We start from the raw sequence: 12,300 nt of genomic DNA, 5'->3' as shown, positions 1-12,300 counted from the left end.
AAGTCCCTGAGAAGCCAGGATATTGTTTGACCTTATGATTTTGCCTGTGCTCTGTCCAATTACTAGTACACTGGATCCTCACAGCCTCACCTTGAAATCCCATACAAGTCTTTTAAGACGCTGTTCAAAGCCTCCTCATCAGTAGCACTTTCCCTGGCAGAGTTCACTGTGCCTATCCTTAGCACACCAACTTCAAGTACTCTAACATAGGATAATCTGCAGGCAACAGAAAATGTTAGCTGAGAGTGGTTAAACCCACAAGAAGGAACAATGAATATCTAATCATAGGGTCAGAAATTAGAGGGATTCTAGAATGAAATTTTACAAAAGAATAAAAAATGCTAATGAAAACATTGCATATGGTCAGTACCACAGTGGATCTCTGGAGATAAACGGGCTGGGTTAGAATCCCAACTCTGCTACTCTGTGTCTGTGGGTAGACTATACCACTTCAATGTATTTCAATATCTTTCTCCGAAGAAAAGAAAAAAGAAAGGACAACCTCAAGGTTAATGTAAGAAATAAATAGGTTAATACACTGCAAGAACTGGAAACAGTCTTGCATATAATAAGTGCTCTTCAGTGACAAAAGATGAGTAAAATAAGTAAATGGCTATAAGGATTCTGATGAAAATCTTGGAGAAAATAAAAGTGTCCTTAACAATGCAATCAATACATGCTATCTGCCCAAGATGAATGTTGGTTAGAACAAAGGCAGAAGAGCCAGGATAGACTCCTTCCGATTTAGAATCACTTGGATATGGTCTCATTGGAAGTTAGATTAGCAGAATGAAAAGAAGAAGGAGAAGAAGAAAAGAAAGAAAGAAATATGGATAAGACCAGAAAAGAGTCCAAATAATTCCCCAGCAACTTAGGAAAATATGTATATAAATTATTAGAAACTGAGATTTTATAGATATTTCGTCCTAGCTATTAATTTTATGCCTTTAGCTCTTTCCATGATTTGCTTCAAAACAATCTGATGGATTGTACAGGGAGACATGTTGGAGGCATAAATGTAACACATTTTCTTTTGATATGATAATTCTAGAAGCTGGGTAGCAACAACACTGTTCCCTTTTATTTGTAAGATAATTTTGGGGTTATGAACCTTTATAGATTTGGTCTGAGACCAGGTGACATTTTTTCATATCTTCCCTGGCAGCAGCATCTCAGCACTGTTACTGTGAACATTTGTGTTAATAAATGAACTCAAATAGCATTTATATACTGCCCTTAGCCCAGAATTTTGCAGACTTCAGTATACATCAGAATCACTCACAGGACTTACTAAAATACAGATTGTTGGCTTCTTTCCCACAAGAGTTTGTGATTCAGGAGTTCCAGAGAGGGGGCCCCTCAACATAAATTTCTTTTCTTTTCTTTTCTTTTTTTAAAGATGTTTATTTATTTGAGAGAGAGAGCGAGCAGGAGAGCAAGTGGCAGGGGTGGGGAGGACAAACAGACTCTGGAGGGTCTCGATCTCATGATCCTGAGTTCACAACCTGAGCCAAAATCAAGTCAGATGCTTAACTGACTGAGCAACCCAGGGGGCCCCGAATATGGATTTCTAACAAGGTGCTAGTGGATCCTGCTGATCACGAGACTCCACTTTGAGAACCTTTAACCTAGCTTGTATATTCACCACAGTTTCTCCCACATTATTCATCAGTGAACATCATGAAGTTGGAGCTATAATATTGTCTTTGGATTAGCAGGACATTGAATCATACCTGACAAATTATGTAAGAGTAATAATTGAACATAAATGTACATAATATCTCTGAATTCCTCTTTGCTCATATTTAAATGAGGGTATCCATTTAAATTATACCTCTCAGAGTCTTTCCATTAGATTGAAATGAGAATGTGAGAACAGTGGGTACCATTTTAAATTTTACTCAGTCTGATTTTAACTGGGGTAGTAACATCTAATCATTCAATCAAAAATAATGAATGGGCTAGTGCATTTTTTGGTGACAGGCACTATCTTGGGGAAAGGGGCACAGACTTGTAGAAATCCTCAAGGCCCCCGATTTTATTGATTAGGAAGATTAATATTGTAAAAGCATGCAAGAAGAATTAGAGTGATAGCCAGGCAGAGAAGTAAAGGTCATGTCAGGGTCCTGGGATTGAGCCCCGCATCATCGGGCTCTCTGCTCAGCGGGAAGCCTGCTTCCCCCTCTCTCCCTGCCTGCCTCTCTGCCTACTTGGGATCTCTCTCTCTCTGTCAAATAAATAAAACCTTAAAAAAAAAAAAAGATAACAAACTATCTTTTTAAATCAAGGAATAGAAAGCTAGATCATGCTTATTGTTTCTACCATAAAAGTGTATTTCTTGAAATGGATAAAAAATTATATCAACACAATATAAATTAGATATAAACATATAATTGTAAACTAAATATAAATACGATCTTTAAGTTAGGCAAGAACATAATTTTCTATTTTCAAAAATTGAAGAAAAAAACACAATCACAGGGGTTATGACTCAGAATATTGTGATTATCATATAGGTAAAGTTTATACTTCTCAATATTCATGCATCAAAGAATAAACTGAGCCTTAAAGATGTCATTTTTGTTCATGCTATGTTTTTATGATTCCACTTTTTGTTGAGTTTTATTTTGTTTTGTTTCCTCCAGGGCTAACCATTGCTTTTCCCAGCAGGGAGAAGAAAGCCCACCCACCAGGTCCCCTCCAACTTTCACTGATGAGATCTTGAGGCTGTTTACATTAGCCATGCAAATTTGAAAACCCAAACTGTCTCCTGGTGTTTAATCTCACAACCCAGTTTGTTTCTGAGGCTGGCATGCTTAGCAGCTATATAGCAATGCTTCCCCTTGTCCCACAGACAAAAGATCAGAAATAAAAAGTAAAAGAATAGGCAAAATACCCTAATACCTAAGACAGATCACTGCTCTGAAGGAGGTAATTAATGACCCTGAACAGTCCCAGACAGCTATTTTCAGTTATAACTGAGAAGAAAATATATGTGTCAGGTATTTTTCTGGAACTGGACCATCTGTGTAACAGTCATTCACAAGCACACTTAGAAAGGTTGTTAATGACAAAATGTATGTGAGTAAGCAATTTCCCCCACCACATCAATAGCTCTTCCTTACAGTTTATTTTAAAACATCTGTTTCTGGCAGATTTAAGAAAATATGAGTTTGGATTTTTAAAAAATCCTGCTGCTATTAAAAGAAAAAAGAGAAGTATGTATTTGTGTATTTGGGCTCAAAATGTCCCTCAGTGGAGCTGTTTCTGAAGAAATGTGCCTTTAACACAGGTCTTTCAGACTGGGGTGTAAATAAAAACCTCAGAAAATGGGTATCTCTGAACTTTAAATCTGGAAGTGAGTTGGATCTGACACTGCTATTGTAAGGAAATAAAGGACTTCTGACTTTGGATTCTTATACTCCATTCTGCATTTAATACAGTATTTTTTTGTATATAGAAAGGTTTACTAGCTTAACTATGCAAACACCTTAATATTGCCTGTTAGACCCTTTATAATTTGGCATTCATCTACTTCTCCCTTTCCCAACCAGCTTTTTTAAGGGCAACACTTCTCAGTGTTTCCTAAAAAACATACCCCTTTGTGTTCCTATGCCATTATTCAGGATGATAATATTGCTTTGACTGCCTTCCTTATTGTTTACCTTTCAATATCCTACTTATAATTCAAGATCCTTCTCCAATTTCATCAACTCTCCAAGCCTTCTTTCACCCTAACAGGCAATATTTATGTCTACCTCTTTGCTGCTTTAGCAATAACACTAATATTAAATTTACTTATTATGGTTATTTATATAATAATATATCTACTCGGAACTAAAAACCCCAAAAGTCACCCTATACAAGGAAATGAACAGATGAGTAATCCAAAGGCTTCAGATAGTCTACTTAATAAAGGAATACCATCAAGAATTATTTGTTAATCATTTGTCTATTTCAAGTTAATAGCGCTGCAATTGAAATTCTTTTAAATACTTTTAAATGAATTTTTTGAACATATGAATCATGCAAATCCTTTGTGAGGCTTAAGATGGAAGTAAGTTCCTTTTACAATGTGGATGACACTCTTCCATTTCTGGTCCCCTCTTTTCTGTTTTAGGAAATGGTCAATGTTTTCATGATTTCCAGAATGGTGCTTAGTTAGCATAGGGTTGCTTTTGAGAGATAAAGTATGCCTTCAATGGCCCAATTAATTATGTACTCTGTAGCAGGGTTCTCCTAACAATGGTCTCCTACATCATGGCACTTCAGTACTAACTGAAAATTTAATCAGGCAGGAGCAATGTAGTTTAAGCAAGGTAATGTTTTAGATAAGAGTAAATAGAACTTAAAAAGAAGATAAACACATCTTTCTAATTGAAAAATAAGGTGTCTTTATATAGCTAGACGAAAATAAGAAAGTACTCCAGTGAGTTAATATAGCATGCCTGCACTTTAAGATGAGAAAAAAAATAAATAAATAAAAGATAAGGTTTAAGAAAACCTTTTCACATGAGAGTCTACTCTTACACTTTAAGCATTATCTGTCATGAAATGCTGTGAGGACAAGCTCCTAGAACAACCTCAAATCAACCTCGCATGTACTGTTGCTTCCTGAAGATAGATTTTATATGAAGCCCTAGGAAAAAATTGCGAAAGGACTCATGACTTGCTTTTCCCTCTTGATGAATTATTTAAGTGTTTTGAATATGTCCTTTCATTCACAACAGATAAATACTCAGGTAAGCCTAGTTTCACATTACAGTAAGATTTTTTTTTATTAGCCACAAAAGGAGGATAATGAGCTCATAAAACTTAGCACAGTTGTAGGTATTAAACTTAGCATTTAACCTGATGAGTCCCTAAAGTGAAAGGATACACATCTAGGTCTGTGCACCTCTGATCCATCCCCTCAGAAGAGAATGACCCCATAAAGTCAATCATATTTAATATATTCCAGCAAAGACCATGAACAAAATGTATTTCACTTATTATTCAAATATATTTATTTATGTGTGTTATAATTTTTTTGTTTAATTTCTATCTACATTCTTTCTGTACTTCATCAATTTAGCCTTTCTTTTCTTTTTTTTTTTTTTTAAGATTTTATTTATTTATTTATTTGACAGAGAGAAAGATCACAAGTAGACAGAGAGGCAGGCAGAGAGAGAGAGGGAAGCAGGCTCCCTGCTGAGCAGAGAGCCCGATACGGGACTCGATCCCCGGACCCTGAGATCATGACCTGAGCCGAAGGCAGCGGCTTAACCCACTGAGCCACCCAGGCGCCCCCAATTTAGCCTTTCTAAGATATAAATTACATTATCTACCTAGCATTTGCATTAAAATCTTATAAGTAACATCCCATTGCTTTTTATGGAATTAGCTCTTTATCATTGAAATACTATTCCTGAAAACTGGAAAATGTATGGTTAATCCATCGCTAAAGATTTCTATGATACTCTAAATATAGTACCTCTAGAGAATAGCTTCAGGGATCATCCCTCAACTACGCTGGAAAACTAACCTCTAACTCTGGAAACAATTTATTTAATGAAACTCATCTGGGTTTCCATTAAGTAGTTGAAGACATTAATGAGCCAATATTTTCTCTCCCTTGTGAAAATTCTGCCCCATATCAAGGGTGACAGTGGTTCAAAATACTCATTTATTTGGATAAGTGGAGACAAAATTCTGAGGCAAAGATCAGATTTCAATCTAGAATCCTCTACTTATTAGTTTTGGGAATTGGGGCAATTTTCTAAACTCTCTGTGACTCAGTTGATATTAGGATTAATTACTTTTTAAAAAATTATTTCTTGGACACCTGGGTGGCTCAGTGGGTTAAGCCTCTGCCTTCGCTCAGGTCATAATCTCAGGGTCCTGGGATGGAGTCCCACATTGGGCTTTCTGCTCAGCAGGGGGCCTGCTTCCCCCTCACCCCCTGCCTGCCTCTTTGCCTACTTGTGTTCTCTCTCTGTGTGTGTCAAATAAATAAATAAAATATTTTTAAAAAGTTGTTTCTTATAAAAAGTACTTGCTAATCATCCTAAAATAATATGGTTTTATAACTTTGGGCCTTCTGCCCTTTTCTTAACTGCCATTAGAAAAATAGTTTTAACTTTAGTCTGGAGGTCTGGATACTCCAGTTTTATAAACTCTGTTCAGCCATTCAATAGAAATTGGGGAGCTAGGGATTTTCCTGCTTATACTTCTCTATTGGCTTGAAAAGCATGTTTTTGAGACATTATTCTCAAAATATATTCTACTTGTAAAATGGATATCCTATCTTCCTAGGTCTTCTGTTTACTTTATTGAGGTATTTCTAGATCCCCTAAGTGATCATTACTTGGTGAATTTTGAAAGTGCTCTCTAATGCCAGGACATAGACTTGATCAGAAAAAAGTCTTAGTGTCCAGCAGCAGCTTCCGGTTTCTCATGGCCACTTTTTCCTTTTTGTACCTGTTTCTCAAAATTATGATCCGACAATAGAATTTCTACCATTTTTGTTTATGAAATCCCAGTAGCTCTGCCCTCTGCTCTCCTTTTCTCTCTCACAGATGTACAGCTTTTAACCTACAAAACAATCATGTGGTCTGGTCTTGTATTTCTCTGGCAGTTTCCTCCAGTTGCCAAAAATAATCATGGTAAAACCGAACATATAACCACATATATCTACATAAAGAGAGGACTCCTTGAAGAAGATATAGTAGAACATCCCCTTTCCCTTACCACTTGTAACTAATACAATAATAGTGTATCCTCAAGTCAAATTTTCAATCTAAAAACATAGAACTTGAGATTTCAATTTCCGAGGCCTTCCCTTGGCATAGTCTTCTCATAATATGTGAGACACTATAATCCTGGGGGCTCCTTCAATTCCAGACACGGCCTCACTGCACTCAGGTTTGCATCAGAGTCCCCTCCCCACTTGTCTGAAACTCTCTTTGCCTGATAACTGCACCTTCATTTCAGGAAAGGTCACCTCTTTCAACATGTAGAGATTTCATTCTCTGTGTAATCCTTAATAGTGCTTTGGCTTTGTTGTTACAAAAATTGATGCCAACAAGTGAAATAAATCAGGGAAAGACAAGCACTGCATGATTTCATTTATATGTGGAATCTAAAAAAGTTGAACTCCTAGAAACAGAGTAGATTGGCAGCTGTCAGGGGCCTAGAAGTTGGGAGAAATGAAGATGTTGGTCAAAGTATATAAACATTAAATTATAAAGTAAATGAGTTCTGGGGATTAAATATATAGCATAGTGACTACAGTTAACAATACTGTATTGCATACTTAAAACTTGCAAAGAGAATAGATCTTAAATGTTCTCTTTATACACACACATACAATGGTAACTATGTGAGAAAATGGACGTGGTAATTATCTCACAACATATATGCATACTAAATCATCACATTGTACCATTTAAGTTTGTATAATGTTGGTCTGTCAATTATATCTCAGTAAAGCCATAAGAATAATAAAAATAAAGATGCATGTCCAAAAAATATTGATGTCCATCACTGCCTTAATATAGATTTAAAACAGTTCTCAGCCCATGGAGGAGAATTGAAAATGCATCTCTGTTTTATTTTTACTTTTATTTTTAAAAAGATTTTTATTTATTTATTTATATGACAAAGAGATAGCAAGAGAGGGAATATGAGCAGGGGGAGTGGAAGAGGGAGAAGCAGGCTTCCCTCTGAGCAGGAAGCCCGATGCAGAACTCGATCCTAGAACTCTGGGACCATGACCTGAGCCGATGCTTAACAACTGAGCCACATAGGCACCCCATGTTTCTCTGTTTTAAACAGCTTTCCACCAGTGAGAACTTTGGCCTTAGCTATACACATTTTTAAAAAGTACAGGTTTCTGTGTAAAAGAAGATTAATCCTAGAACATTGAAGCAACATTAGAAATAGCCCCAAACTGGAGTGCAAGTGTCCATCAACGTAAGAATAGATAAACTAAGTGTGATGTCTCACATAAAACGAAATGCTACTCAGCAATAAAAAAGAGCATCCTCAGCCAAAACATGGAAAAAGGTAGGTGGATCTCAAGAACATAATGTTGAGCAAAAGAAGCCAGAAACTTGAATGTTTCTGTTTATAGAAAGTTCTAGAACAGGCAAAGCTATTATTCTTGAAAATCAGAATAGTGGTTTCCTGGGGCAGGAGGTTGTGATTGGCTAAATTGGGGCAGAGGGAACCATGTGGGGATGTAGCTATATACATTATTGTCACCTGGACTTTAGTTACAGGAAAGTATACATGTGTTAAAATTGATAAAGCTGCGCCCTTATATTTGTGCATTTTATTAAATGTAAATTATACTCCAACAAAATACCGATGACTTTATTACCACAGATAACAAGGTAGAATTCAAAATTGGATACAGATTATTGCTATTGGGCAATAATCGGTAGGGCTCTGGCCTTACTCTTTAGGAACAACTGATCACATTTTTTTTGCCCTGAGAGGTACTATATACTTTACCATTCCTCCTAAAATATGTACTAATATGAAAGAAATATGGGACTAAGACCTTGGGACAATTCTAATAAATGGGACTATGCTTTGCCAGGTATCTCCTTTTAGTTTCTCCTACCAAGCATTTTTCCCACTAACTTCAGAATACATGAACAAAATTATAAGCTAGTGTTTGACAACTACTTTCAATAACTAGCAGAAATATTTCAAAATATGTGGAGGTGTGATTAGTAACACTCTTCCCCTCCTTCATACATTTATTTATTCATCCATTCATTTATATGCCTCAGGTTTATGGAACAAGTGTGGATACTTGTTCTTGGAGGACAGTAGACAAAATCTTCAGATTTTGTCTGGAGGTAGACAAAATCTTGAGAAATATTGAGCTGGAATGCCCACAAATTCCAAAGTTATAATTTCCAAAATATGAAAAGAGCCCAGAGGTCCACTGACAGGTGAATAGATAAGGAAGATGTGGCATATATATAGATATAGATATATACACATACACACATATATAGAGTTATGTATAGTTATATATACACACACGTAGTTACCATTGTGTGTGTGTGTAGTACACACACACACACAGAGACACACACACTGGAATATTACTAAGCCATCAAAAAGAATGAAATCTTGCTATTTGCAATGATGTGGATAGAAATACGTGAAATAAGTCAGTCAAAGAAAGACAACATATGATTTCACTGAAATGTAGAATTTAAGAAACAAAAGAATTGAACATACGGGAAGGGAAGGAAAAATAAAATAAGATGAAAATAGAGAGGGAAACAAACCATAGGAGACATTGAACTCTAGGAAACAACCAAGGTTGCTGGAGGGGAGTTGGGTGGGAGGATGTGGGATACAGGGTGATGGTCATCAAGGAGGGCACTGATGTAATGAGCACTGGGTATTATATGCAGCTGATGAATCATGAAATCCTAGTCCAGAAACTAGTAATACAGTATATGTTAACTAAATTGAATTTAAATGAAGAATTTTTTAAAAAGAAAGAAAATATTGAGCTGGAATATGGCCTCACATTCAGATATTTTCTCAAAATTAATACAATATTTTTTTATACAGACATAGTAGTATATATTCTGTACCTTCCAAAAAAGTCAGTCTGACTCATATTTTATATGTAAACATATAAATTATAAAATGTTATTTCAAGGGCTGGGAATAAACATTTCAAAATTTCTATGTTATTTATTGTAATACTTCTCTTCATGGTTCCTCTATTATCTCTCTATCCATCTTAATCAATTTTAGCCTTAAAATTATCAGAATAAATTTTCCTGGTATTTTGATTATCTTAATATGGTTAGTACAATTTGCAGTTGATGTGTTCAGAGGAAACTCAAAACCTGGAACAGAGTTGAGGCCCTTTTTTAAAATTTCAAAGTATTCGGGCATGTATGTTTGTATAGATGAGACTTTATATACTAAATCTTAAATATTAATGAGCATGATTTAAAAAAACTCAAGGGGAATTAATGTAACTCTTAGTGATGGAAAGGGCTGATGATCAATTTGGATAACAATGGTAAATGCTTTACACATTTGCAAAAGAAACCTTCTATACTTGACGTTAGTTGTGTTCTTATCTCTTAGTTTGTCTGTGGATAAGCTATTAGTGGGAATAATATATAATACGTATTCATACCATTAATATAGCTTATTGAGATTCAACACTGTGGGATACTTAGATGTATTCAGTAGAGATTGTGCTTTTTCTTATTTTGTAACAGACTCATCACATTTAGAAAAAAAAAATTAGCGTCATCTATAATAATAATAAAGCAGTAATTATATGTGTGCGTATGTCTGTGTGAACCCTCACTAAGGGAAGTATAAAACACTTCCAAGTAAGTATTCAAATTAGAAGCAGTTCAAAGGATGATTGTTTAACCTGAACTTTGAAGGAAATTAGGTGCAGTATTCATGAAAGAGAACAGTTCTCTGCAGTTTCAGAAGGGGAAGAGGATGTATGGAACTGTTGGATCACGGTATCATACACCTGAAACTAACAGATCATTGTATGTTAACTAACTGGCATTAAAATAAAAACTTTTTTGAAAAGGTGAAGAGGAATACCTAAAAAGACATTTAATAAAGACCATTGCCATTACCAAAATAGAGAAAAATAATCACTTCAATCTGTGTATGAGTGTAGTTAAAGAGAGGCAAAAGTCTCACATACATGGGTAGGAATCAAAGCAGGGCTAAGGCAGGGATGACTCACACAGGGAAGCTTTACTTATTCTTTTCCTCCTTCTATTTAAAACACTTCAGTAACTCCTTTCTGTTTCGTATTATTGCCTCTCATGATCTTGCCAAATTCCTCGGTACTCTCCTTCAAAAGTACCATTTCCTCCTGCCACTCTAGTTCTCTAAAAATTCTAGATTATTTTTCTTAGCAATCATGACTCACCTTGTGCCTCCTGAAACCTATGTCTTTGTGTAAACCTTCTTTAGCTTATTGTTAAATCTATTAACACACTTAAAACAATTCTAAGTATAGATCTATTTCTTCCAGAAGACTATGAACTTTCAATTTCAGGAAACCTATTCCATTATATTTGTAGCCTTAGGATCTATTGTAAAATCTGAGTATAGTAAATATTTAATACTACATTAATGTAAAAATAACCATTTAAATCTTTCCTTTTTTATAAACATCTAATTGGAGTGTAAGACCTCCCTAAAAATAGGAAACTATTCAGGGATATTTATAAATACCTCGTTCTTACTATTGAGAGTAAAAAAAAAAACAAAACACAAAAAACCACACCTGAATTTATGATCACAAACATGCACTCAGTCTGTGCCTTAAAACTGAACATTACCTTTCAATATTTGGATGTCATTCAAAAAATCAAATGAAACTAAATCTTTATCAGGAAAAACTTCAGATGCCTTCCTTACCCAACTGTGCTCCAAACAAGCATCTCCAAAATCCTTGATTTCTTATTTTATTTTCACATATCCAAATAATGTACCTATACTTCATTTTCTCAGTTTTAGACATTATTAACTTATAATTATGGAGTATATCTCATCATTATACTTGCTTCCTTCTAATAATAAATCACTGTTTTAGTTAAATCACCATTAGGACTATAAATAGTCATACAGTATAAATACTGTATATACAGTATAAATTCATACAGTATAAATACTGTTTACTTCTGAGCCATGTAGTTTTCTTTTTTCTTTTCATTTGATTTTAATATTTTGTTATTTCTTGACTTAATATTTGCTTTATTTCTAATTCCTTAGTGGTGTGTATTACATGTGCAAGTGAACAATCTTTGCCATTATTTTGCTCAGCCAGAGGGATGGCTCCAGCTTCAATTTCATACCATTAATATTAAAATGATCACGGTCCTAAATTGTCGGGGACCGCCTCTGGCCGGGAAAGTCCCCGCCATTACAAGATGGTGCTTGGCTCACTGCCAGCAAAATATGCTGCAAGTAAACAAGGAACTTTCTGGTGAAGCTTGCCTAAAGGAGGACATAGTCATTGGCTGTTTTAAATTTAATCAGCATAGTAACAGGTAAATCAGCTGTTTTCTCATTGGCTCTCCCCATTGTTTGGCCCCTTATTGGTCACCTTGTTCACTGATTGGTCATGTAAACATATATAAGTGTGTAGACTAGTGGAAATAAAGAGAGAGAAGATACATCTGAACCGGGGCTTCTTGTCGTCCTTGCGGGTCGAGGGCGACACTAAATAGGGGTCTCTTCCACATCTTCCAAGTTTTATTAATGGTAGCATTATTCCACATGACTATGTGG

This window comes from Neovison vison, chromosome 5 (assembly GCF_020171115.1).
Source record: "Neovison vison isolate M4711 chromosome 5, ASM_NN_V1, whole genome shotgun sequence".
NCBI lineage: Eukaryota > Metazoa > Chordata > Mammalia > Carnivora > Mustelidae > Neogale > Neogale vison.
Note: the sequence above shows the minus strand (reverse complement) of the source record.